The 26,588-nt window shown below is 37.9% G+C and overlaps 1 long non-coding RNA gene across 1 annotated transcript in view; it reads left to right on the plus strand.

Annotated features, from left to right (window-relative positions):
• Positions 1 to 26,588, plus strand: part of LOC135321753 (uncharacterized) — a 101,240-nt gene that overhangs the window by 1,135 nt on the left and 73,517 nt on the right. The gene's annotated exons all lie outside the window — the stretch shown is intronic.

A 26,588-nucleotide genomic window follows, 5' to 3' on the forward strand; every position in this document is an offset into this window, starting at 1 on the left:
ATCTTCACCCACTTCCCTTCCACAGCTACTGTGAAACAACAGACCATTCAGAGGTCAAAGTGTTCCAAATGGCAAAACAAAACAAAAACTCAGTATTCTTACCTCACTTTAATTTTACTGAAATTTATAATATATAAAGAATAACATATTTCCAGTGAGCAAAGATAAGAAATGCTTCCAGCCTTGGCATGTCTAAGAAAGAAAATTAGTGGCAAGAAGGTATGTTGATACAAACACCACCAGACAAAATCAGCCCCTCCTCCCACCCTTTCTGGTATTTTTGAAAATGGTTCTTATTTTTATGAAAATGATATGTATTCAAACATATAAAAATTTTCATATCTCATAATCCAGAGGTAACCATTTTGAAAAGTTCATGTTATATTCTTCTAGACATCTCTGAGAATAAAATGGACAAAAAGACATATAAATACAATATATGATAAACTGGATCTTGTTATGTACAGAGTTCTTTTCTCACTGAAGAGTATGTCATGCATAGCATTATTTTTCAAAGTTGCATAGTATCCATTGAGTGGATGTCTCATCATTTATCTAACCAGTATTCTATTGATTCATTTCTGGTTTTTTCCAAATGTTTACTGTTTTAAACAGCTTTGTGATGAGTTTCTTAATGCATGTGCCTTTACATAACTGTGTAGCTGTCACCTTGAACAAATTCCTAGAAGTGATATAAATGTCAGCCAATTCTTCAACACTACCAACTAGGAAAAAGAAAGTTCTGGTTACTTTGAAAAGTGTACTTTATATGTGGGATTCAAAACGACCAGATTCTCCTATTTGAAACACAGTAAACCATAGACAGTGTGTTTGTCTGTCTGGTGTGGTGTTTCAGTGATGTGTGTCAAAGCTCCTAGGAGCAGACTAATGCTTGTCAAGGCTCCTTGGAGCAGGGTGATAGACACTGCTAGTTGTTTAGACCAAAATCCTTTCTTTCCTACTAGGAGAACTGTGATTTTTTTTTCAGGGTGACAATGTGTCCAGTTAAAAATATTTACTTCTTCAGACTCCTATAAGCCATGGTTAGCCATGTGACCTGTCAACAAAATGAAAGTGGATTTCACCACTTTCATTGCTAGGGGAGGCTCACAGCTTTAGGGAAGAAGTGTCCTGTTAGCCATTGGACCTGTGTCCATCCTTTGTCTTACCTAGAATAGTGACATGATGCTGGAGGTGGAGCAGCCATGTTTCAACCACAGTAACAAAAGCTCCATGCTATTAACAGCATAGGAAGCCAGGGGTACTTGGATTCATGATTACTTTGGAGGGCCAGCTTACCACCTCTGGACTGCCCACTTCTGGATCTGTTGTTACGTGGGGGAAAATAAATCCCTCCAATTTAAGATTTTGTTGTTTAGGTTTTCTGTTATAAGCACTAAATGCAATTCCTAACTGACTTTAAAAGGTAGGAAAAGTCATTATTTATTTAGCACCATATGTAGAATTTTTTGATAGAGAGGGTGGGATGAAAATAGAGACACAAAATGGAAACAAACAAGCAACAACAAAACACCACTCTCTAATAAACTTAGTTTTCTTTTAAATACCCAAATTTTACAATTAGATTAATGAATTGTTTTTTAATAATTAAATTCTGTAAGTTAAGTTATATTTACTGGTATAGTAGTTTTAAAATATGTTCACAAGTTCTTTGATACTTCTTCCTTTAAGAGTGAAGCTTAATTCCCCTCACCTTGAGTTTGGACTATACTCAGTGACTTGTTCTCATGAATAGAATGTAGAAATGATGTAATGTTACTTCTTTGAGGAGATTATAAAACATATGCCAGCTTTCTTCTTCTCCTCTCTCTGGCATTGCTTGCTTAGTAAAAGTAGTTGTTGTCATGTCAGGACACTCAGGCAACTTATACAAAGGCCCACATTATGAATTATTAAGGCTTCCAGCCAACAGGAAGTGAGGAACTGAGAACTCCTGAAAACAGCCATGTGTGTGAATTTGGAAGCAGACCCTCCAGCCCTAGTCAAGCCTTCAGATGACTGTATCCCTCACCAACATCTTTATTGTACCTGAAGAGAGATCCTGAGCCAAAACCACTAAGCTAAGCTGCTCCCAAATTCCAGGCCCGCAGAAACCATACAAAAATAAATGTTGTTTTAAGCCACTAAGTTTGGGTATTTATTATGCAACAAAGGTAATTACTACAGATAGGTATAATAGAGCCTACCTAGCACAGTGCTTGACACATTTGTAGGTGTCTCATTATTTGTTGTTGGAATGAATAAACAATTGTATGAAGTACAATACATCTTTTTCCCTTAAAGGGTAACATACAATGCTGGCATTCTTTCTGATCCCTGACACCTGTATTATGTAGGGGTTTCCTGACATGATCATAGGGAGATTAACTGTGAATCTTACTGAGATCAGAACATCAACAATCCTGGAAGAAAGATACAGTGAATAGAGCAATGGAACCCTTGAGACATGAATAGTACTCCCAGTTTTATCAGTGATTAGCTGAGTAGCAAGTCACCTAAAAACCCTCTAAATCTCAATTTCCTAATCCATAAATTGGGCAAAATTATTCTGACTGGCCTCAAAAGGTGGTCAATGGGATTATATGTGACAGTCTTAATTGTAAAGCACTAACATTCTTTTAATTACATTAGGTTCATAAAGTCTTTCCTACTTTATTTTTAAGCAATTAAGCATTAAATATTTTAGGTGTATACACCATGAAGACTTTTCTTTCAAGAAGTGATAACTAATAACCAGTTGTGCTGTGTACCTTTGTAAAATGTTAGCATCACTTGTAGTAAGCAGTTAGGATTTAAGAGTATGGCGGGCTGGTAAGTTATTGTGTGTCAGATCTCATTTTATTAGCCTGTTGAAATTTTATTGCACTTTAAAAAGAATACATAATTATGGCTGGCTCCTTTCTCTTTTCATGAATTAATTTGTAATTGTGGTTGGGTGTGTGCCCCTCTTTATGACAACAGTGGTAGTTAAACATATTTAGTAATAAACATACATTTAACCAAAAATTTTGTCTAAGTCTTAAGAGTTTATCCTAGAGGAAAATTGCACCCTAACAAGCAAGAAAATAAATGGTAGAATATATGCCTTTCTCTTTCAGAAAAGAGCACACAGGATTTATATAATGGAACATTAGAGGCAGAGATTATGCAATTACTGACAATGCACAACTTGATGGTATGGCTAACTCCAGATATAAATACATGAGGATGAGTAAGACAGAGCTTTAGTGTAAGATTCAAGTCCTGATAATGTAATGGATGAATTATCCAAACTTCCTGGTTTTGTTGTATTTTCTTTTTTGCTTTCTGCTATTTAGCTTTGACTCCAAATCAATTGAAACTACTGGCTTAACTCAATATCAGATTTATTTATAGTTGTAAATGACCCCTGCTGCCTGTCATCTTTATTAAACTGAGTAGGAGGAAGAACCCTAGAAAAAAAGGGACAGAGCTTCTTTTTCTGGAGTTAGTGTGGTTTTCAGTGCAGCTTCTCATCTCATATTGAAAATACCTGCCAGGATAAAGTGTCTTCATTCTATGGAACCTAAGACAGCATTTTCCAAACAGTTTTTATTCCTTGCAGCTACATCTTCACAAAATTAATCAAGATTTTGAGGCAGTTGTAAAGGCTAGTGTTATTTTCTGAATTGAATGACACAAGAAGGAGATAAAGGTGGAGAACGGAGTAGAGAAAGAGATAAAGAAAAAAAGAAAATCTAGGAAATACTTCTAACCCCAAGGGAAGAGGCCTCAGCATGACTCACAGCATATTAGCTTGAAAGCGGAGACTGCCACATGTGCACTGAGGAACTAGAGAAATAGTCTCAGCTTAGAAGGTTGGGCTCCCTGAGCTTACCCTGTATTCCTTCAGTTCCCTGGAATAATAATCAGAATATTCCTTAATTATTTTCCCTGGTGACAACAAAAGCAGAAAACATTTTTTATAAATGGAGCAGGTGATACATTAAAATTTCTAAGCGGTAAATTATTTATAAATGTGTGCGTTACCTCTGTTATTATAAAGAACGGATTTATAAACGTTAGCTGTGTAACGTGGCACAATTTTTTTCTTCTTTTCTCTAACTTGTATTTAAAAGTTTTTAAATCTAAAAATGGATTGGGATAGAGACTTTATTGGGGTTCTGTCCATCATCTGTTGAGAAGCATCCTCTTCCTCATCCTTTTTCCTCCAATTCCCTTCTAGAGATTTGGTCCCTATAACCTTGTTTATATGAGAGGACCCTTCTCGCTTCTTGACTGGATAGAGTTTGACCCTTGAAGGAATCTGAATCAATCAGGTTCTCTCCTCTGAGAATCTGGAATTGGAAGAGAAGTCTTAGTTGATCTCTATTGAACACTCAAACTATAACCCAAACAGAGGCTTATAACCCAAACATGTAAACCTAAGATAAGGGGAACTCATTCTGCAGGGAGAGAGAGAAATGAAGCTGACTATCCGAGAAAGGTAACAACCTCAATCTTTGATGCACTCAGAGAGAGAGAGAAGAGAAGAAAGGGGAGACGGTCACTTTCTAGCTTCTCACAGATTTCCTATGCCCCCCGTCCCACAAATGGCCCAACTACTCTTGAGTTTCATGAATCCCTATACTGTATTCTCATATTAAGCTAGTTTGAATGAATAATTTTTCCATTCTTTAAGATTCATTTAAAATACATTTCATCACTTCATTTAAGAGAGATCTAAATAGTTCTTTTCATGTATAAAAGTATGAAGTAAAAAGCATTATGAAGTAAGCATTTTGAAAGCTTTGGTCTGAGAAATAATGTTAGACTTATGAAGAGGATGCAAAAATTACAGTCTTTTGAATAAAGAGTGCAAAATGGCAGAGTAGGAAGCTTCTGCTCTTGTTCTCCCACAGAAACATCAAAAAACAAGCAGAAACTGTCAGAAGCGATTTTGTGAGAACTCTGGAAAAGAGTTGAAAGTTTACAGCAACCACATGAGCACCGACTCAAGAAAAAGGCACTTCAAAACAGTGGGAAAATTTTATAGTGATTTACTTGTCTTTCCACCACCCCTACCCCTATATGGAGACAGTCTTAAAAATGTCAGTAATCTTAAAGTGGCAACAATTTTAAAGCAGAAGTGGTCATAAGCTGCTGCAGTCATAAAAAGGCAGCCGTTTTAAAGGGACAACAGCCCGTGTTCCCACTGTGTGACTGTTTCCCTGGTTCTGGAGGGAACCAAGGTGACCCTGTTCACATATTATTGTAAAGTCTGTTCTTATCTGCCTGGGGGTGCTATGCACTGAATTCTGTCCCCCAAAATTCATATGTTGAAGCCCTAATCCCCAGTGTGACTGTGGGACCTGTAAGGAGGTGATTAAGGTTAAGTGAGGTAATAAGGGAGACACCCTTATCCAGTAGGGTTAGTGCCCTTATAAGCAGAACAGACACCAGAGTTCTCTCTCTCTCTCTCTTTCTCTCTCTCAGTCTGTCTCCATCATGTGAGGTCACAGTAAGAAGGCAAACTGAATTGGCAACAATTCTGAGACACCTGGGGCAAAGATTATGGTTGAAACATACGGTAGACTCTCTAAGGCAAAAACTGGGGAGAGTTTCTTTGGGGAATTAGGGCATTCAAAAGCAAGCATGTATATGGGAGAATTTAGAAAACCATGTACATGCCCAGGGTAAGACACATGCTTAGAAAACACTTGAGAAGACCCTAATTTTTCCCTGGAAAAGCCAATTTGCCAAGACTTGGAGGTTTCCTAACATTCAAAGAAATTTCTATGAAAACACTAGCTGAACACAAGCTAAGGAACAGAGACTTCAGTGACCTTATTGACAAAGAATGCAGTCTTTGCAGTAATAGTTTGGGAACAACATTGAATAAACTGACTGCTACAGCCTTCAACAACCGAAAAGTAGCAAGCGCCATGAAAGGGAGAGAATCCGACTTCCAGTTACTATATTATCATAGTGAAATGTCCAGTTTTCATAAAAAAAAATCACAAGGCATACAAAGAAACAAGAAAATATGGCTCATTCCAAGGAATGAAATAAATTGGTAGAAACCATCTCTAAGGAAATCCAGATACTGGAATTATTATAGATTTTAAAATAACTATCTCAAATGTGCTCAAAAAACTAATGGAAAACAGGGACAAAGAACTGAAGGAAATGAAGAAAAAGTATGTATGCACAAAACTAGAAAATCAGTAAAGGGACAGAATTATAAAAAGGAACTGAAGACAAATTCTGGAGCTGAAGAGTACAATAACTACAACTTGGACAAACTTGGCTCTAGCACAGAACAGCTTTTTATGCAGAACACTCTGGGCTGGCTCTCTCATCAGAGCCTGATGTTCCTTAATGGAAATCATAAAATCTGTCATGGTTTAGTAGAAAGATCTTGGGCTTTGGAGTGAGACTGATGTGTTTGAATTATAGCTATAAATAAAAATAACACTGATTAACATTACTAACTAAAGTAGAGAGAGCTCTAAGAAGGACGAACTCAGCGTCTAGGACTGCTTACATAATGTCTGCTACTTGCTGTTCCATTAGGCACTCTACTAAACACTTAACTCCTTGATTCATTTTAATCTTGACACCAACTCTCTGAAGTAGGTGTTATCAACCTCATTAGCTGATTAAAAAAAAAAAAACCTAGTCTCAAAGATTAAGCACTTGTAAGTAGCAAGGATTCCAACCTAGTTTTTAAAAAAAAACTGCCTTAGTGAGGAATAATTGACATGAAATAACTATACATACTTAAAGTATATATAATACAGTGTTTTGACAGATACATATACCCGTGAAACCATCACCACAGTTGAGACAGTGAACATATCTGTTGCCCCCAAAAGTTTTCTCCTGCCACTCCCCACCCCACCCCATCTCCAAGCAGCCATTATCCTATTTTCTCACTATGGATTAGTTTGCATTTTCTACAGTTATATAAGAGGAAACATATAATGTGTGCTCTTTTTTTCACTCAGCGTAATTACTTTGAAATGAAACCATATTGCATATATCAATAGTTCATTCCTTTTTGTTGCTGAATAGTGTTCTGTTATAAGGATATACCACAATTTGTGTGTCCATTCACTTGCTGATGGACATTTAACCCAATTGTTTCTGACCCTAAGCTTTCTCTCTCCAGCTCCCTCACTTATTGTATGGTCTTGGGAAACCTAATTATTTTCTCTGATACACAGTTTTTCTTATTGTAAAATGGCAATAATAATTTTTGCCACAGGATTGTTTTAAGTAAATTAGACCTAGTGCTATGTCTGGCACATAGTAAGTGCTTATAAATATTCATTTATTTTTCCCCAGGAAAGTAAGTTCTTCAGGAAGGAAATGAGAAAAAAAAAATACAGCAGTACATGCCTTTCTGGCTCTTCCTTCCTGCATTTTCACCTCATTCTTGAGGAATTTTCACTTTCATTTCCCCTGCTTGCATCTCATGTGTACCCCATGGATGTGATGTTTGTCTCTTCTCTCTGATCCAAATATGGACACAAATTCTTTGTCTTATTCCCATAACGTGACAGAGTGACATTTTCACAAAAGTTAAGGGATAAATTAAAAGGGTGTAATTACATAAAAGCAAGCAGCATAAAAATAGTCAAGCCTCCTAGATGCCTGCTTCTATCCCAAATAATCTGAGCAAAGTAAGTCAAAGAGCTTTTTTTTCTTTTCAATTTTTACTTTGACATAATTTTAGACTTTACAGGAAAGTTGCTAGAATAGTACAGAGTCCCTGTACAACCTTTTCCTTGATTATTGTTTTAAAATTTTAACGACTTAATTGAAATAGTTTCTTATTCTCCTGCCTCCAAAATTTAGGCTAATAGTGGCTTGACAGAAAGTATTGAGTTAATTCAGTATGATAATAAATATGACGATAACTATTCCAAAAATTGCTTACTCAACCTGATAAATGCCAGACAACGTACTCAATGTTGAACTTGAACTATCACCTTCTCCTAACAACCCTATGAGACAGGTCTTGCCCAATATCACACAGATAGAAATCTTGTGGTGCTGAATACAAAGGAAACCAACCAGATTCTTCGACCCATGTTTTTAATGCTACTCCTTTAAATCCGGTATCAGCAAGCTACAGCCTTTTGGCTAAATCCAGCCCACAAGAGAGCTTTGTTTAGTCCCAGATCTGCTTGTACAAGGATCAACATCCTCTTACACAGATGGATGGGCACGACCTGGTCTTCCCTCCTTCCTAACCTGGCTTCTGTCTTTCAGTTATCTGGCCATCTCCTCTCACTGATTACTGTAACCAACCTGACTCTTCAAGTTTTAGCTTGCCAGACACCATTTGATCCTTCTACTGAGGGAATCAGGTCTAACAGAAATACCTAAGTGCCCAATGAAGTTGATTGTCAAGGTTAATCTTCACCAAACTGGGGCATTTCTGGGGCATTTTATGATGACTCACTGCATACATCTTAAATAGTAAAAACAATACTGTGCATGTGATCAAAGGCAACAAACCCGAGGTGGACCCTGTGATGCATTGCTCTGATCTCCCTTCAGGACCGAAAGATTTTTTTCCTCTCACTCTTGGGAGAGTTGCCAACAGGCAACCCTCAGCTTCTGGCCCTCTTAGGGAATTGCCTCAGGTGCAGACACCTGCCTCAACTCAAGATCACGCCTTCTTTCAGGGCACCCACATCCAATGACTGATTAACACAGGGGTGTAAAAATCCAGCCTCCCAACCTCAACCTGTGATATTTTTCTAGGGCCATTCCATTGTCAAGATTCCCCATCAGGTTAACTAAGGCCTTTGTTAAGACTACATCATAGTTCAATTTCTCCTGTCCAGTCTTGCTTCTTTCTCTTCCCTTTCACTGGCATTGATCTCAAAAGCACTCCTCCATAGCTGTATCCATGTGATCTCTGCTTCAGAGTCTGTTCTCTGGGGGAACCCAGTCTGTGACAAAATCTAAAGCAAGAGGAGAGCTATTTCTCAACCCCCTTGAAATCCAAGCTCCCTTTTAAGTATCTACAATCAATAGGTGATAAAATTTTGAGTGACCTCTGCCTACCTAGAGTTAGCTTTTCCAGCATTAACTTCAAGGCTCCACATGAGAAATAAAGAGAAACAGACCCAGTGCAACCTAGGAGTCTTATCTGCTGTTATCTTTTATCACAAATGAGCCCATAATCATTTCACCATGCTGTTCAGTGGTGATTTGGACAGTCACTGAAGCCTTTGGATTTTTCACATTTAATCAGAGGTAGAATTTTGAAATACTTTCAGTATACCAGCCCTCTTTATGGCCATCTTTGCCTTAGGGTAAACATCAATAGACTCTGTACTTGCATACATCTTTTAAGGATACTTGAAAAATCACATACTAGAGAAAGTATGGAAAGTATTCATGTTTTCTTATATTTCTGATATAAAATGTTTCCATGGTGATACCACCTGATAGAGTACAAGATACTAGATAAAATGTGCTTTAATCCTGGCTCTGTTGTTTACCAGCTGCTTTCTTAGCCTCGTGGTCCTCAACTGTAAAAGGGAGATAATGATGCCATCTTTTAGAGTTGTTGTGTTGGTTAAATGAGAGGATATTTGCAAAGGGCCCACAATATTCAAGTACTCAATAAATGGTAGCTATTTTTATGAACAAGTGTAATAATGATAATAAGTGGATTGATGAAAATTCCGAAAGAAAGTATCTTTTCAACAAATGTTTCAATTTATTGCCACATTTTTAGTCCTCTAGTAGCAAATATTAATCGGCAAATAAAGATATTCACTATAAAGATTTCTACTATAAGATGAACATGAGTGATTTTCATCCAAGGGGCGAATTTTCTAAAGTAAAGGAGTTGAATTAAGTGATTTCTAATTTTTTTTCCAGTAGTTAAAGCTTCATGAGTCAGTGGATTAGGGTGGCACTCCCCAAATAGAGTCAACTATGTCTGGGAATTTGAGTGTCTCTCCATTGAGGGTGGCTGCATGTCAACAGAAGTCTCATTCTAAGTCCTCTTAAGTAATAGTCTACTTGCAAATAACTCAGACTCAATCTATTATACCATTGTTTGTACAAAATACCTGTCAACACAGTAGTCAGTAATGATTAAATTATTATGAAAATGGAAGTTATTGTCCATTATTTCGTCCTAGCCTTACAGTTGCTTAAACTCTATTTAAATTGATTATATAGTATGGCTCATTATTTTTCTCTCAGTACTAATAACTTCTGGTTCATGCTGTGTTTGTATATGGAGGATGTTCTGCCCAAACAGAAGGGAAGAGTTCTGCTTTCCCTCTGTCATCTGTTAACAGTGTTCTCAGGGACTGGTTTCCCTGATAGAATTCCAGCAGCTACTACGTGTCTTTGGACATGTCCTTGGACACCACCCTCTATTTCATCTTTTGTCTTTAAAATGAGTTACATGTATATGTCTGTCCTTTAGAACCAATTTAGAGTCAAGTCTTCTATTTTGAGTTGAACTTGCCTTCTCTTTTACGAAGTGGATCCAGGCTAGCAGACACACAGAGCCATCTTTATTTTCCTCCCCTTCTAAATATCTGTTTCTGCATCTGTCTTTCCACTTCCTAAGAAGAGGGGTCTGACCTCCTTTCTCATAAGAAACAGTAGCATCTTGTCTCTCTCCCTGCTCTACTTCAACATTTTAACATATGTATAAAAGCATTATCAACCAAGATAGCATTGCCTATTCCCTTTACATTAGACTTTAGTCAAGATGTAAGTGATGGAGAAGATGGCAGAGGTATGGATTGAGGATGGAAAGTGGAGGCTGATGAGCAGGAGAAAACACTTTATTGTTGAAGCCTGGAAGATCTAGATGGAAACTGAAGGTGCTAAACAAAAACAGAATAGAAAGAAACTGCTAGAGTTCAGAAGAACCAGAACTCCAGTTCTAAAGGAGACACTGGAATTTGTACCCAGAATAAAATGTAGAGAGATACCAGGGGCAAGAAGCACACACATGTGGGGCAGAAAGGAGTTGACAGAGGGAATGAGGACCAGGAAATTTAACTAGTTTTGCTTCTCATATGCAAATGGCCGTTTATGGTGTTGCTGGTTTTTAATCTTTGAAGTACGGATGCATCCCCCAATTTATCAACACAGGTGAGTACAAAGGTCCCTGGAGTGTGAGAAAGGAGATGAGTAGAGAGGCTGTGCTCTAGCTCACACAGCTCCCAGCCAGCTGAAGGGCCTGTTCCCTTCTCGGTATTGTTTAATATGTTTATGTGAACTGTTGTGAGACTATTTTAACACTTTCCCTAGGAAAATGCATTCTTACTTTGAGTTGGATCACCTTCAAATGATGTTTTGAAATATAGCTCACACAGGGGACTGTTTCTGGTTTACTAACTCTAACCATCTCGATGTTGCAGCTAAAGAAAATTTGAGTGGTAAAACAGTGACTTGTTAAAGGTATTATGAACAAATTAAGTAAAAATTAGAATTTCATGCACTTTCATTCAGTCTGTAAAACTTCTTTTTCTACTGGGTCTCTAAGGAGCATTTGCCTTGAAGACATTATTGGGGAGGGGAATGAAGGGAAGGAAGAAACTACTGCAGCCCAACAAACAGGCCACTTAATTTTCCTTTCTCTCTCTCTTCTCCTTTGCTTTTCTCTTTCTCTTCCAATCTGTTTCTTTCCTCCTCCTCCTCCTCCCCCTCTTCGTCTGTGTGTGTGTGTGTGTGTGTGTGTATGGGGGAGATGTTTGATTTTCTCTGCTTTCTGGTCTTTCACTGCTCTCAATATTTGGCCTGCCTCCTTTCAATTTCTTTTTATTTTTCAGGTTTTGTTTTTATACCTGCCCCACCCACTAGAGAAAAGAATGTCACTATTACTTTCATTAAAAAAAAAAAAACAACTTTAAGTTCTTAACTCTTTCTGGCTCTTTGCTAAGCATTATAAGGAAGGAAATTATGGAGACGGTGTCTGACTTTCGAAAGTATAAAATCTGGTGATAGCAACAAATTGCTTTCCTCCAAAAAATGCCTAAGTCACAAACATACCCAATTTGCATACACTTTTAGAAGGTGCAAAAACTCCCCAAACTCCTTAGGAGTTTATGACCTCAGATCAAGAACCCTGCTGGTTGTCTCAATACATTTTACAAATGTCACACAATTTGAAATAGGAGGAGTATCTTGAAACATAATCCATTTTAATTCATTTAGTTAAGAAAGTCAGTAGACTATATGTAGCAGCCATTTTTGTGTGTTGGAGAGGTAAAAGGAGAATAAACATTTTCGAGTTACAGGTAGATTGTAACATTATCCAAAAGGAACAAACATTTATTGAGTACTGCCTACTACATGCATACCTGTAGATAAAATGCCTACATGATAACAGCTGTTGTAAAATTTATATACATATATATATATGTGTGTGTATATGTCTACTATATATATATGTATACATTTGTGTATATATTTATATAATGTATACAAATGTATGTGCTCATATAAAAATAAAATATATTATATATATATTACATTTTTACAACAGTTGTATCACATAGCACTTATACTCAGATATGGAAATTGAGGCTCAGTGAGATGGAATAGCTAACTAAAGTCACCTGCTAGTAAACAGTAGATGAGGATTCTAACCCATACTAACTTCAGTGTCCCCTTGGAGGATGCTTTCTTGTTTATCTTTTCTACTTAACACAAAACTTAGCACGTAGGAGGTACTAATGGAAGGATGAATGTTGATTGAACTTAACCAAACAAGGTCGAGTGCAGAGCCCTGCAGTAGATCCCTGGAGACTAGAGAATACTCTCCCCACTGCCAGCCCCCATTTAATTTCATTTCTGTAGAGAAAAGAAAGGGAGGGGACATGCTCACAAGTTCTGAAGAGTAGAGGAGGATCTCCAAAATCACAGGGAAGTGTAGTAATTTTGCTCTGTTCATCAGAGAAAAATATGTCACAGCAGTGTGAGGGCAGCAGACTTGAATGTGCCAGTTTTCATTCGGAAGGAATGTTCTGCAAAGTTAATGCAATATTAACTTGAGGAAACCATTTTCAATTTACTGAGCCCTCTGAACATTAAAGGAAGCATTCTGACTGAGGCTCCTGAAATATAAAGAACAATTTGAAACATGCCTAGGAGGAAAATACAGCAATTTTAGAACGAGGAATTTCTCAAATGAAGTCTAATTTTAAAGGAAAAAGAATCTCATTGATTGAAGAAGTTGTTCAGAATGTATATGTACATACTCTGAGACCAGCTAATGAAGGAAGCTATAATTTGAAGAGAGTTGGTGAGGAAATTGAAAGCAGTATCAGAGTGTGGGCAACTCTGAGATAGAGGCTGAGTATACTTCAAAAGAATATCTTTAGAGAAGCTAATAAACCTTTCCTTAAGTTGAACAGAAACTACAGTGGAAGTAACTGTCATTTTAGAAGCCAGTCAAGACAGTGGAGTGATGCAGAATCAGTGACTATGCTTCCTTGATTTAAAAATAAGCCCATCTTGACTTTAGGTCAACACAAGATCATGTTGCGTAGTTTTTTGAATTTTTCCAATTCTTCCTAAAAACATACTAAATAACTAGATGAGCAAAAGAAAATTTCTACTCACAACATCCTTCAGAAAACCAACCAAAAATCCCCATGAGCCTCAGAACACCAGTGAGTGTTGCCTCACACAAACCACAAATGACACAGGACCCATATAGGACACGCCTAGGTTTAGCAGCTGCACAGAGCTGGTGGAGGACAGAGAGAGACAGTTTTAATGGTTCTGTGAACACTGCAATATAGCAACTTCCAACAAATTCTCAAAAAGAGAGGGTCCCTCTTTGAATGGGATTCTCAGCAAGCGAATATTGTGAGAATTACAGCAAGGAGAAAGTTCCAGGTTCCAATTATGGGTGAGTGGAATAAAAAACAGCACAGCGATGCACTAAGGGACTATGGAGAGATCAGAAGGTACTGCAATGACTTAAGTGGTCAAAGAACTCAGGAATATCTAATAAAACTCCTTTCCTAAGGAAAATGCTGCTGTGAGAAGAATTCAGATTGAGCAGGGCAGGAACTCTGAGGGCAAAGGAGAGAAAAGGATCAAAATGTGGGGAGAAGTAGGACTCCAGAGAAAGCAGATCTCAGAAAGTGGGTGTGACTACACAGAGTGGCTATTTGCATCTATAGTGCATATCTATCTGTCTGTCTATCTGTGTATCTATCTGTATATCTAACTATCTATCTTCTTTGTGATAACAAGAGAGGAGAGAGCTCTCAAGCAGTGAAGATAGGAAAGGTACCAGGGTGCTTCTCAATCCCCTACAAGGGGACCACTTTCTGAAAGCACAGTACACTCAAAATGTTTATACATGAAAAACAAAAAAGAATATTAGCAAACACCAAGTATACTATTATTCTAAAAATGGACTAGGTAATGAAAAGATGGATAATTAATGAATTCCAGAAAACACACAATCAAAAAGCAAATGAAAACTAAGTAATATAACAGAATTATCTAAAGAACTTAAAAAAACAAAACTATAAAAGAACAGCATATATTAGAATTAGGAAGCTCAGAAATTAGATGGCTAAACATTAGTTGGGGACTGGTATGATTCAGAACTGAGCTTAAACTGCTGTAACGGATGGTCTGTTTCCTGTTTACCCTTCCTTATTCATGAAGTGTGTCCCTTTTTGGTTCCAATTGAAACTTACAGATCCTCTGTTCCCTGCTCTGAACTCCAGTTTTCCCCTAGCCCTTTGAAACGATCGAACGTTTTGCTTAAATTCTCATCTTTTCAGCCATTGTTCTCAAATAGGAAAATATCTCAAGGCTAAAAGCAAGACAATCCCAGCCAGGTTCTGTTCCTGGGATTCTCTTATTTTCTGGATCAAATCTCCATAAATCCTTACTGCCTGAGTGAGGATTCTTTAAATACCTTCATGTTACTCTGAAGTGACCTAGTCCACCATTGTCAGAAATAGAATTTAGGAAATACAGCTAGCAAAGGAGGAAAAAGAAAAAAGAAAGAAAGAAAAAGGATTCAAGAGAAAAATGAGGAAAACAGAAGACAGGAAAAGAAGATCTAAACTAAGTGTAATTTATGTTGGAGGGGGAGAATGAAAGCAGTAGACCAAACATTAAAAAAGTCCATAATGCAAGATTTTCTTAAAATTAAAAAAAAAAGAACATCCATATTGAAAGAGCTCACCATTAACCTTGGAAAATGAACCTAGAGTTGTCAACACCAATACATATTCTGGTAAGACTGGATAATAAAACAACAACAACAAACACCACTTTGGACATTCAGGCACAAAGTTCAAGTCACTTACAAAGAAAAACTAAAATCATGGTTTCATCATATTGATCCACTGCCTATGACAATAAGGCAACCCATTTAAAATATTCAAGGAAAGTAAACTTAAAACTATGATTTTTTAAATTGAAGTATAGTCGGTTTATAATGGCATGTTAATTTCTTGTGTATAGCACAGTGATTCAGTTACACATAAAATGTATATATTCCTTTTCATATTTTTTATTATAGGCTATTACAAGATATTGAATATAGCTTCCTGTGCTCTACAGTAAGACCTTGTTTATCTATTTTATATATAGTAGTTAGTTTCTGCAAATCCTGAACTCCTGTTTTATCCCTCCACCTTCCCCTTTTCCCCTAGTAACCATAAATTTATTTTCTGTATCTGTGAGTCTATTTCTGTTTTGTAAATAAATTCATTTGTGTCATTTTTTTAGATTCTACATATAAGTGATATCATATGAAATTTTTCCTTCGGAAACAGTAATTTTTACACATACACAAACTTGCTTCTAAGTATAAAACTTACAGAAAAACAAAGCAGTTATGAATATGCAAGAACTCATGGAATATTGCTCCCTGAGAAATCTACCTAGAAAACAAACTTCAGACAACTGAGAAATCATAGGAGATGCTTCAGCTAAGTGTCAGGCATGTGGTAACTTGCAAATAAATGTTAGATGTATGGATACATAGGTTAAAGATTAAATTTATGAATTTCAGGATATACCTGGTAGGGAAAAGGAAAGGGCAATCTCTATTACTAGTAACTAGAGAGCTAGAAATATGAAATCAAAGAATGTTAGTTCTCTAGTTTTTTTTTGTTTGTTTTTTGTTTTTTGAGGGGCAGGTAATTAAGTGTATTTATTTATTTATTTACTTAATGGAGGTACTGGGGATTGAACCCAGGATCTCATGCATGCTAAACATGTACTCTACCAATTGAGCTATACCTTTCCCCTAAAGAATATTAGTTCTGAGAAAAATTTTTTAGATCAAGATGAATTAACTGTGCCTCAGATTTGCCCAAGATGTACACATGAACGATGGATGAGCCAGGAAACAGATCCAGAGTTTTCTGATGCTTAGTGAAGTTCTCTTTAAAAACTCATTCACTGACAGAGTGTAACCTTTAAATGGCACTACTTATTTTTTTCCCCAAAATAAATTAGTCCTGTTTTCTGTATCCCATAGTAAAATGTTTCTTGAAGACTAAGTCAAAACTTTTTTCCATTAACTTTAATGGTTTACAACAACAGTTTATTTATTATCAAAAAATTAGGGGGAAAAATTCACTTATAACCTCATCTTTACATTTCGTTATAACTTTATAACCTTTACCTTACACTTTATTTTCCTGAGCATTGCATAATTTCAAATCATTTAACATCATTTATAAGTAGTGTAGCTTTTATTCTGTCCCTAATTTATGTTCTCCATCACATTTGGTTGATATAAATCCAAAACTTGCCAAGCTAGTTAGTTACAGCTCCTTGGGACCTCCTGAAACCTGAAGGCAGTGTCATCGGATAGGGTTTTTCTTTGGATGGGGGAAAAGAGGGAATGAGAAGGGGAGAGAAATGCTGTGTGCTGAGGAAAAGTTAGCCATGAGTAAGTAAACTGGAGGTAAATATGTTTGGCCTTATAGATCAGGCCTCTCTCTTCCCCAGAGCCACATCCAATTATGGTATCTTCATATGGTACTGCTATGGTCCAGCAGAGCTAGGGGGCCCCATCTGTAGCCGTGCTGAAGAGAAATGGTAACAGGAGGCACTCTATAGTGGAGAGGCAGACCCAGGTGTTGCATATATGATGCAAAAGCAAATACTATCACAACTAGAAGAGCTTCTGCTGACAAAGAAGATTTTCAGGTTTTGTTATGTCAAATATTCTCCAATCCTAAGTAAACCCCTTGGGGAGAAAGTAAGATTTTCTTTTTTAGAGGGACAGACAGATAGTGACCAAAGATACTTACTTTGAATATTGATGTGTATTGTGTATCTAGTTATTGAAATAGTACAAATGGATTAGTCTTAACTTATAGGATTGACTTAAAACTTTACCAATAGCAGTAAGTTTCTGGTGGTAGACTCCTTGGATTCAATTCCCAGCCCTGTCACTAGCCACTGAGTCATTTAAGAAAATAATTTCACCTCTCTAAGCCTCAGTTTTCTCACAAAATATGGAAGGGTAATGGTATCTACCTCATGGGAATGTTGTGAGAACATCGTGAGACAACATATAGACATTATTGTAGTACAGACTTTCGCATCTATTAATCCCTTTGTAAATGTTTGCTTTATTGCTGTAAGTATCACTTCTAGGGGTCAAAAAAAGTGGTGAGTACCACGATAGAACATCTGACTAGTTTTTAATATAGCCACACTAAAAGGAGTGTTTTTTATGTTAGAGAGGAAGTCACACACGCACACACTGAGTATAGTATGAATTACTTGTGGTAATAGTGATGATCTTTTCTCCAAACCAGGGGTTGGCAAACTCCAACCCACTATCTGTTTTTGTATGGCCCACAGATTGAGAATGATCCTTGCATTTTAAATAGTTGAAGTAAAAAAAAGAATTTTTTAGAGATAAGAAATCTGAGCATAATAAGACTAGGGTGTCATTTAAATCTATAATGCAGTGACTAGGAATCTATAATGTAGTGGTTAAGAGATTTGGGGCCAAATATTGCTCCACAATGTTCACTTTTCTTACCTGCAAAATGAGAATATTAAGAACACCCACCTTGGAATAATATCGCAATCAAATTATGCAATGTATGCAAATTGCTTCACATAGATTTTGACAGTTGTGCCTTCAACAGATGTTAGCTGCTGTTGCTGCTGCTATGCTTGGTATTGTTAGTCAGATGAGCGATGTAAAGACCCCGGTTGTCCCCCACCTGTGGCTTCCTGTGGTTATTTGTACGATGGGTCTCACCACTGCCTAATCTTTCAGTGATGGTGGCTTTTCCTTCTACTCCATTTCCCTCCTCTGGGTGTTGAAGACCCCTTTTTTCAGGGGATTTTTGAGAGGACAAGTGTCCAACAAGAGACCAGTACCTCTTGGCTGGCATCTTTCTGGCTGAAAAGTTGAAAAGATTTTTGGACTATCTTCTTGGCTGTTGATTCTGGCTTGATGTCTGGTATATTATTGTCATTATTGTTGTTGTTGTTGTTGTTTGATTTCCTTGGCTCTTGGCTCCCCAGCCCAAAGTTCAGTCCTCTTCCACTCTGCACCCAGGCTCCCAGAACCCTTGCCTGGGTCTCCTTTACCAGGCCATATTTAACGGGGATCATAAGATAGGCTGGGACATGGAGTGTAAAAAACAAGGGTTTGGGAATTAGGTTCAAATCCCAGAAACACTACTTGCTAGTTTTATAACTTGGATCCATTACAAGATGTCTCTGTGAGACAATTTAGTGAAAGTAAAATGGATAACTTAAAGTCTGTCTCAGAGTGTTTAGAGGAGGATGAAATAGGATAATGGCTATGCCTGGTATAAAATACTCTCAAATGTTAGGTTTCCTCTATATTCTGTATATTTAAATTTGCATGAGTTTAGATTTACATCTTTCCTTCCAGAGATATGTGTAACAGTGATATCAAATTTGTTTTACTACCATATTTGAATAGCAGAGATGATAGTTTTCTCGCTAATAATATATTGCTATTATGTAGTTAAGAGTCTGTTATTTTTTATTCCTCCTAGGCAATTGCTTTTCTTGGGACCATTTGTTTCTATGTACTTGACCTTGACTCACTTTCTGATTTATTACTTAACATAACCATTATCCCATTTAATTACCTTTAATTAACTTGTATTGGTTCCTGAACATAGAAATGCCCTTGTTTCTTGGTCAGCCAAGTCCTTTGCAGATTGTAGTAATTTGGTCAGCTCATTTCACCCTTTGTGATAAATGTGATGCTTCTGTCTCCAAATTTCTCTTAGAAGAACTATCAATTAAAAACATATTTTAGTGCAATGAGCATTTTAATAATAGTGTCTTTTAAAAAATAGAAATTACTGATTCTTCAATTTTAAAAAATTAAGTTGAAAAGATTATATTCAATACTTTGTAACAACCTATAGTGAAAAAGAATGAAAAGATTTGCTAATAATGCGACTGACAAAGGTTTAATTTCCAGAGGCTCATACAACTTAGTAACAGCAACAACAACAAAAAAAAAAAACAATTAAAAATGAGCAGACCTAAATAAGCAATTCTCCAATGAAGACATATAAATGGCTAATAGGCACGTGAAAAAATGCTCAATATCACTAATTATCAGAGAAATGCAAATCAAACCTACAATGAGGTATCACCTTATTACCAGTCAGAATGGCCATCATTAAAGAATCCACAAAGGATAAATGCTGGAGAGGATGTGAAGAAAAGGGAACCCTCCTACATTGTTTGTGGGAATATGTAGTTTGGTGCAACCATTATGGAAAACAATAAGGAGATTCCTTAAAAAACTAAAAATAGACTTACCATATGATTCAGCAGTCCCACTCCAGAGCATATATCCAGAAGGAACTCTACTTTGAAAAGATACGTGCACCCTGATGTTCATAGCAGCACTATATGCAATAGCCAAGACATGGAAGCAACCTAAATGTCCATTGACAGATGACTGGATAAAGAAGATGTGGTATATTTATACAATGGAATACTATTCAGGCATTAAAAAAGAATAAAATAATGCCATTTGCAGCAACATGGATGGACCTAGAGATTGTCATTCTAAGTAAGCCAGAAAGAGAAAGAAAAATACCATATGGTGTCATTCATATGTGAGATCTAAAAAAAAGAAAAAAAGAGGACACTAATGAACTCATCTACAAAACAGAAACAGACTTGCAGACATAGTAAACAATCATGGTTACTAGGGAAAGGGGGTGGAAAGGGATAAATTTGGGAGTTTGAGATTTGCAAATGTTAGCCACTATATATAAAAATAGATTAAAAAACAAGTTTCTTCTATATAACACAGGGAACTATATTCAATATCTTGTAACTACCTTTAATGAAAAAGAATATGAAAACAAATGTATGTATGTATTTATATGCATGACTGGGATGTTGTGCTTGCTGTACACCAGAAATTGACACATTGTAACTGACTGTACTTCAATTTAAAAAAGCTAAAAAAAAATTAAAAGAAATATATATGTAAAACTGAATCATTATGCTGTACACCAGAAATTAACACAACACTGTAAACCAACTATACTTCAATAAAAAAATAAATTAAATAAAAGAGAAAAAAGGATTAAGTAAAAAAAGCCCGTTTATGTTGTAGCCTTCAACTGACATGAAAGTTCAAGAAACTAATGTTTCAGATTTATCACTATGAGCCTCCATCTAGATATAAACACTCCTGTGGCATAGCTATATAACTTATCATTGATTAAACACAATCTTCCTGATCATTCCTTAGGCCCTTGATCAAAAATCAAATCTTCCTTCATTATTGTTTGTATTAAAAACCTGATGCAGTTATATCACTTTGACTGCCAGCACCATTTCAATTTCTGCCAACGTTCAGATAACAGGATTAGCTAGGTGGTGGCCCACTGACGAAGGGAAGGGCAGGTGACCTGAGAGGAGTGGTAGAATGGGAGGTATTCACAAACACACACACACACACACACACACACACACACACACACACACACACTCAGTATTGAGAGTGGATAAAAGGTCTTTGTCCTCCAAAGTTTCTAAATTCTGGGCCCTTTTATCCTCCAGGGAAGATAAACTGGCTTTTCTAAGTTCTGGGCTCAAAGGTAGTGTAATTCTATTTTCAGAGAAATAAGAGATCTTTTGTGTCCAAGGGCCTATAGGAGAGGGGGTAGGGTGTCCTGGGGATTAGTTGAGGCCCAGGAAGTGTCAGGATTTGTGCACAATGAAGACAACTTCTGTGAGTGAGTATTGCTTCATGCCCCGTGTTGAGGCCAGAGGAGGAGGCCTGCCCAGCCCTGGCTTCCTGGGTCCCTCCTTGAGGGACAGGGATGTCTTTTCCAGGCAGAACCATGTGAGGAGGGCCCCAGCTTTTATGCTTCTGTTGTAGGTTCTTCGATTCCACTGGCCCCTGTGACCTGTTCACACTGTAGCACACACACTGGAGGCTTGCACTCACCAGGGACCACTAGCAGCTCCGGTAGTCATTCGACAAAGATTTACTGAGTGCTTACCGTATGTCAGGTTCTTAGTCTAGGGTTAGACCTTTGAAGGGCAGCAGATAAAATCTAAAGAGATTCATAATACCTCCTTTCTCTTACCTGGATTTTCTTTCTTCATAGAACTCAATCACTTTTTACATGTCTTCAGTTTATTGTCTGTTTTGCTCCATTACAATGCAAGGCCCAAGGGAACAGGAACTTTGTCTTGTTTATTGCTCTCTCTCCAGCATCAAGAACAGTGCCTGGAGCATATTATGTGTTTCACAAATATTTGCTGGATGAATGATTGAATGACTCCCATTCTTTCAGTCAAAGAAAGTCAAGTAGCCTTGTTTTATTAGTTCATCTTCTCTTCCCAAAGTACTCGTATGCTTTTATACCTAAAATACTGTTTTTCCTGCTGCTTTGCCAAAAAGTACATAGAATGCCACATCATTTATAATCTGTAGAGCTGTACAGGGAACACGTGAAGTAAAAAAGTAAAAAAGAAACTTGTAGAGTCGCTAGTCCTCTAGAGCCTTCTAGAGCCAATTATTTTGTGAAAGTCCTCTTACGAAAGATCGATACTGTTTTATAATCTTCTACTTCAATTTTTATTTATAATTTGAAGCAAAAAAAAAGGGTCTTTAATTTCTACATGAAAAATAAACCTTTTTTGGGGGTTTTATTTCTGTGTAATAGTATCAGGGAAGCAGTAGCCTCAGAAATTTGCACTCACCTCCTGCTACCACCACTGCTGTCACTCAGATCCTTCTTCCTGCTGCCCTTGCCTGAGGGAGGGAAGGAAAGAAAGGAGGAGGAAGGGCAAAGCAGAATTCCAGGAGGAGTCTCTCAACTGTCTCTACTGTCATCTTTGCCAGTGAAATTTATGATGCATCATTTTCTATTTCTACAGAAGTTGTTTGCTAATTTTCTAATAGTCTTCACTGACGTCCCTCCTCCCAAATAATTATGTAGACAATCCCAGTCTGTGACTTTTCTTTTTTCAGACATCAGTCACAGGCATATTCAACTTAGCTAGCCTGATCTTCTTTTAATACAACCTTTGTCAACAGGTTTCAAATGCTTTATCACCTGATATTTACATACTGATTTTCTTTAGAGTAGTCTTAAACCTTAAAAACTGGCATTAGTTTTTTAGCATGCTGTGGTTCTTTCTTTTCCTTTCTTACAGACCAATCATTTTCTGTGTTTTGCTCATTGGGTAGTCTTCTTGACTCTTGAGATATAAGCTTTTCTATTTTACCTAGTCTGTTTTTCCTCTTGTAGTAGCCCCTTAAAAACTTTTTTAAAAAAATATAATCTACCTCTTCCAAAAGGTCAACACAGCATTCTTGATGAAAGAATGGCATTTTTAATGCTCAGATGACACTTTTAGTGCTCAGACTTCTCTTGACTTTCTAATGAAGAGTTGTAATTGTTTTTCCTTTTCAACTTCTTAGGTTTTTTTGTGTTAATAAAAAGTTAAAAAAATTTGGGGGGGAGGAATTTGATCATGTAAAGTGTACATGTACCTGCATCCTACCCTAATTTTTTTCTTTTAAATACTGCCTTACCGTTCCATTTCCCTGGTCTTTATCTATGTGATTAATGGTAAGTATTCACTAAGCCTTCATTATATATGAATATTAAGATAAGGACTGTCCTTGCCCTATCTCTTTTGGGTCTCACCGTAGTTCTAAGAGATAGGTACTATTCTTAGACTTACTTTTCAGATGAGAAAACTGAGACCTGGAGAGCATCCCATCCAAAGTAGTCAATTCTTAGTGGAGCTGAACTTTAAATCAGTAATTTATCTGACTCATGACTCTACTCTTAACCAGCATACTGTAATGCTTCTATATGATTGATGCCTTGGATAATTATCCCTTTCCAAGTCCATCATTTCTTCAGTTTCCATTCCTGCCTTCACTGCAGTTTACGCTTTCTCAAAGGCAGCAAAACCTGCTGTTTCAGAGCATGGCTTTGGAGTCAGATCAAGTGGATCCAGATCTAGGATCACCACATACTAGCTGCGTAATCTTGGGCAAACTATTTAGCCTGTTGTGCCCCAGATTCCTAATCTGACAGTGGGATTTCCCTCTTAGGGTTATAATACTTAAATGCATCATCAGTACATCTAATGTGTTTAGAATAGTGCCTGGTATATAGGAAGTGCCCCGTACAAAGGTAATATTGTTGCTTGCTTGCCTATTTATTTATTTATTTATTTATTTACTTATTTATTTATTTTTTTTATCTATCTATTTATCTATTTATTTATTTAATACACATCCTTAGTGAGTGTTTTATTCTGTTACTGATGCCAGGCATCATGCTAAATTCTGAATATAGAGGGAAGATTACCACAGAATCTTTCCCCTTGAGGTGTTCGGATCTAGGGGTAGATCCTAAAAGATTGTCCTCACAAGGAGGGATACTCCGTATTTAGAAAGTCAGTCCAGGTATTGAGCAGTCAATCTAAGTTCACTAAATTTGAAAGAAATTGGTAGATGAGTGAGGGAACAAGAATCTGTAGCCAAGTGTGTAGATCCCCCAAGCTAGTGCTATCCCACTAGGATAGATCATTTCTGGATAACCAGCTAACCCCTCCCACTCCACTTACCCTTCTGCAATTTCACTTTTCCAGTCCTCCCATCCAGAGGCAGTGTCTTCTTCCTTTACCTTGGGTTTGGACTAGCCCCATGACATGCTTTGACCAGCAGAATGTAGTGACAGTGATGCTACATGACTTGCAGGCTTAGAACATAAAAGGCCTTGCAGGGTGCTTACTGCCCTTTTGGGATCTGGCCTCCATGTAAAGAAGCTGAGCTGAGATGACTGAATGATGAGAGAGGGAGTGGGGCTAGAGAAACCCAGCCAGTCTCCTGCCATTCAGCCACCTCAGCTGGGGCATCATCTTGTGAGTGAAGCCTGGCACCCTGAATCCTGTAGGTTTGGTTGAGCTGCCCCAGCCAACACCACGTGGAGTGGAGTTAAACCACCCACTCCTGCCCAGATTGCAGAATCATAAGCAAATAAATCAAATAAATGGTTGAGTTGTTTGGGATGGTTTGTTTCATAGTAATAAATCCCTGGAACTTAAGAGGTCCTGAGCTTCCATTTTCACTGTCTTGGAAGTCAGCCACCACATTTAAAGCTTGGATTAGATAATGGAATAGGAGAGACCATGTGGAGAAAGTTAAGCCCCGGCATTCCAATCATTCCTGCCAAGGCCTCAGACATGCGGGGGAAGACACCACCTTCGGCCTCTGAGCACAGCCTGACTATGAGCTGAATGCAGCCACGTGAGGGAGCCCCAGCAGAAGGACCACCCAGACAACTCACGGAATCATGGTGTTTGTTTTAAGCCACTGCTTTTTGATGTAATTTATTACCGTGCAGCAGTAGGTAACTGAAACACCCACAATGCTCCATGGCTGCCCAGAAGTGAGGGTGCGGAGGTCCCTGGCTTATAGTGTGTTTGGGGAATAATAGTTTTTACCTTTGAGTACTTGAGTACTTTCTATGTGCCTGGTACTTTATACATGCTGTTTTGTTTAATCCTCACGGTAACCCTGTAAAGCAGGTAATTTTGGCCGATGAAAAAGCTAAACTTCAGAGATTTAAAGTAACATGCTCAAAATCTCAGCCAAATGGTAAGGTATGATGTCAGTGCCTCATTTCAGGCATTCTGCAACTTTCTTCTCTCACTAGCAGTGGTCTTGTAACTTGTCTCACCAAGCTCCAGTCTCCCTCCAGGAGACCCAATCAGTTCTCACTACCGAAGCCAGTGTTAGCTGGTACCTACAGGACCTCAGACTCACCCTTATTAACACCCCACTGTCTATAGGAGAAAGAAAATGGCACACAAAGCCTTTTTTCTTGCTTCTCTAACCACATTTCTCAACACCTCCTTTCTTTACTTGTTTACCGCGTGCAGTCACTTGCACAGCGCGAATTTGAAACCCTGTCTCTCATCCTCCCTCCGAACCTGTACACTGATCGCTTTGTAAGGAATGCCCTTCTCACCTCCCCACTCCTGGCATATCCAGTCACTTTTAAGGACTTGGTTCAAGCTTGTCGTTGACTATGAAGCCTCATTCCCTGGTCTTCTCTGGGCACAGTTGACTACTCCTCACTTGTGCCCCCATGGAAACCGTACACATTCCTAGTAGAGCATGAGTAATACCTTGTTGTCTGTAAGTCAGTTTTTGTCAACCAGACTGTGAGCATCTTAATTTTTTTATGCCTCCGTTGTCCTCAACACTTAGCCTGGACTGGTCCTTAATGAGAGAAGTGCTCTAGTAAAGGAGAGACATGAGACCCGGAAGGATCAGTGAGACTGTCAAGGACCTTGAATGTCACGCTGGTATAATCCAAGTGTCTGCCACCTGGATGTCCCCCAGTCCTTCCGTGCTTCTAGGGCCACCCTTTCCTCTTCTGTCCAAATTTTCAAAGTGCCCTGCTCCCATTTCACATAGTGTGAAAGCCCAGCATCACCTCTAGGCAAATAGCGCCAGGGCTTCCAGGAGTGAGGAGTGGAGTCAGGAGCTCCCAGGCCCCTGGGTCACCTCTTGCTCCCATTCCTGCTGGTGCTAACAGTGTCACTTTTCCTGTGGCTGCTGCCCACCTTCTGCACTGCCTCACTCTTGATAGGTTCTGCTTCGATTCTTTTGTCTCCCAAAGCAGCTTGAGCACCAGGCTGTGGTGGTTGGAAGCCTTTTTTCTTTCCCTAATTGCTTTTACAGTCTTGAATAGAGAACATACTCACATGGTTTAAAAATCAAATAATATGAAAGATGTGTAGTGAAAATTCTCATTCCTACCCCTGCCCTTGTCTTCCCTGTTTCCCCCCTCCCCCCACCTGCCAGTAGCTTTTTTTTTTCTGTTAAACATGGCTGGCAAAAGCTATGAAAGTATGCTGCCTGAACCGACTTTCAGATCTGCACTGTTGTCTGCTCTCTGCGGGGCCTTCCCCTCTGCCCAGGAAAGTCCTTTCTTCTCCATTTTCGTACAGGATGGATATCTTCCGAGACACTGTTTTTTGAATAAAAAAATGGGACACATGGTCTGAGAGGTGAATTTTTGCAAAATATGGGATCAGAT

This window comes from Camelus dromedarius, chromosome 7 (assembly GCF_036321535.1).
Source record: "Camelus dromedarius isolate mCamDro1 chromosome 7, mCamDro1.pat, whole genome shotgun sequence".
NCBI lineage: Eukaryota > Metazoa > Chordata > Mammalia > Artiodactyla > Camelidae > Camelus > Camelus dromedarius.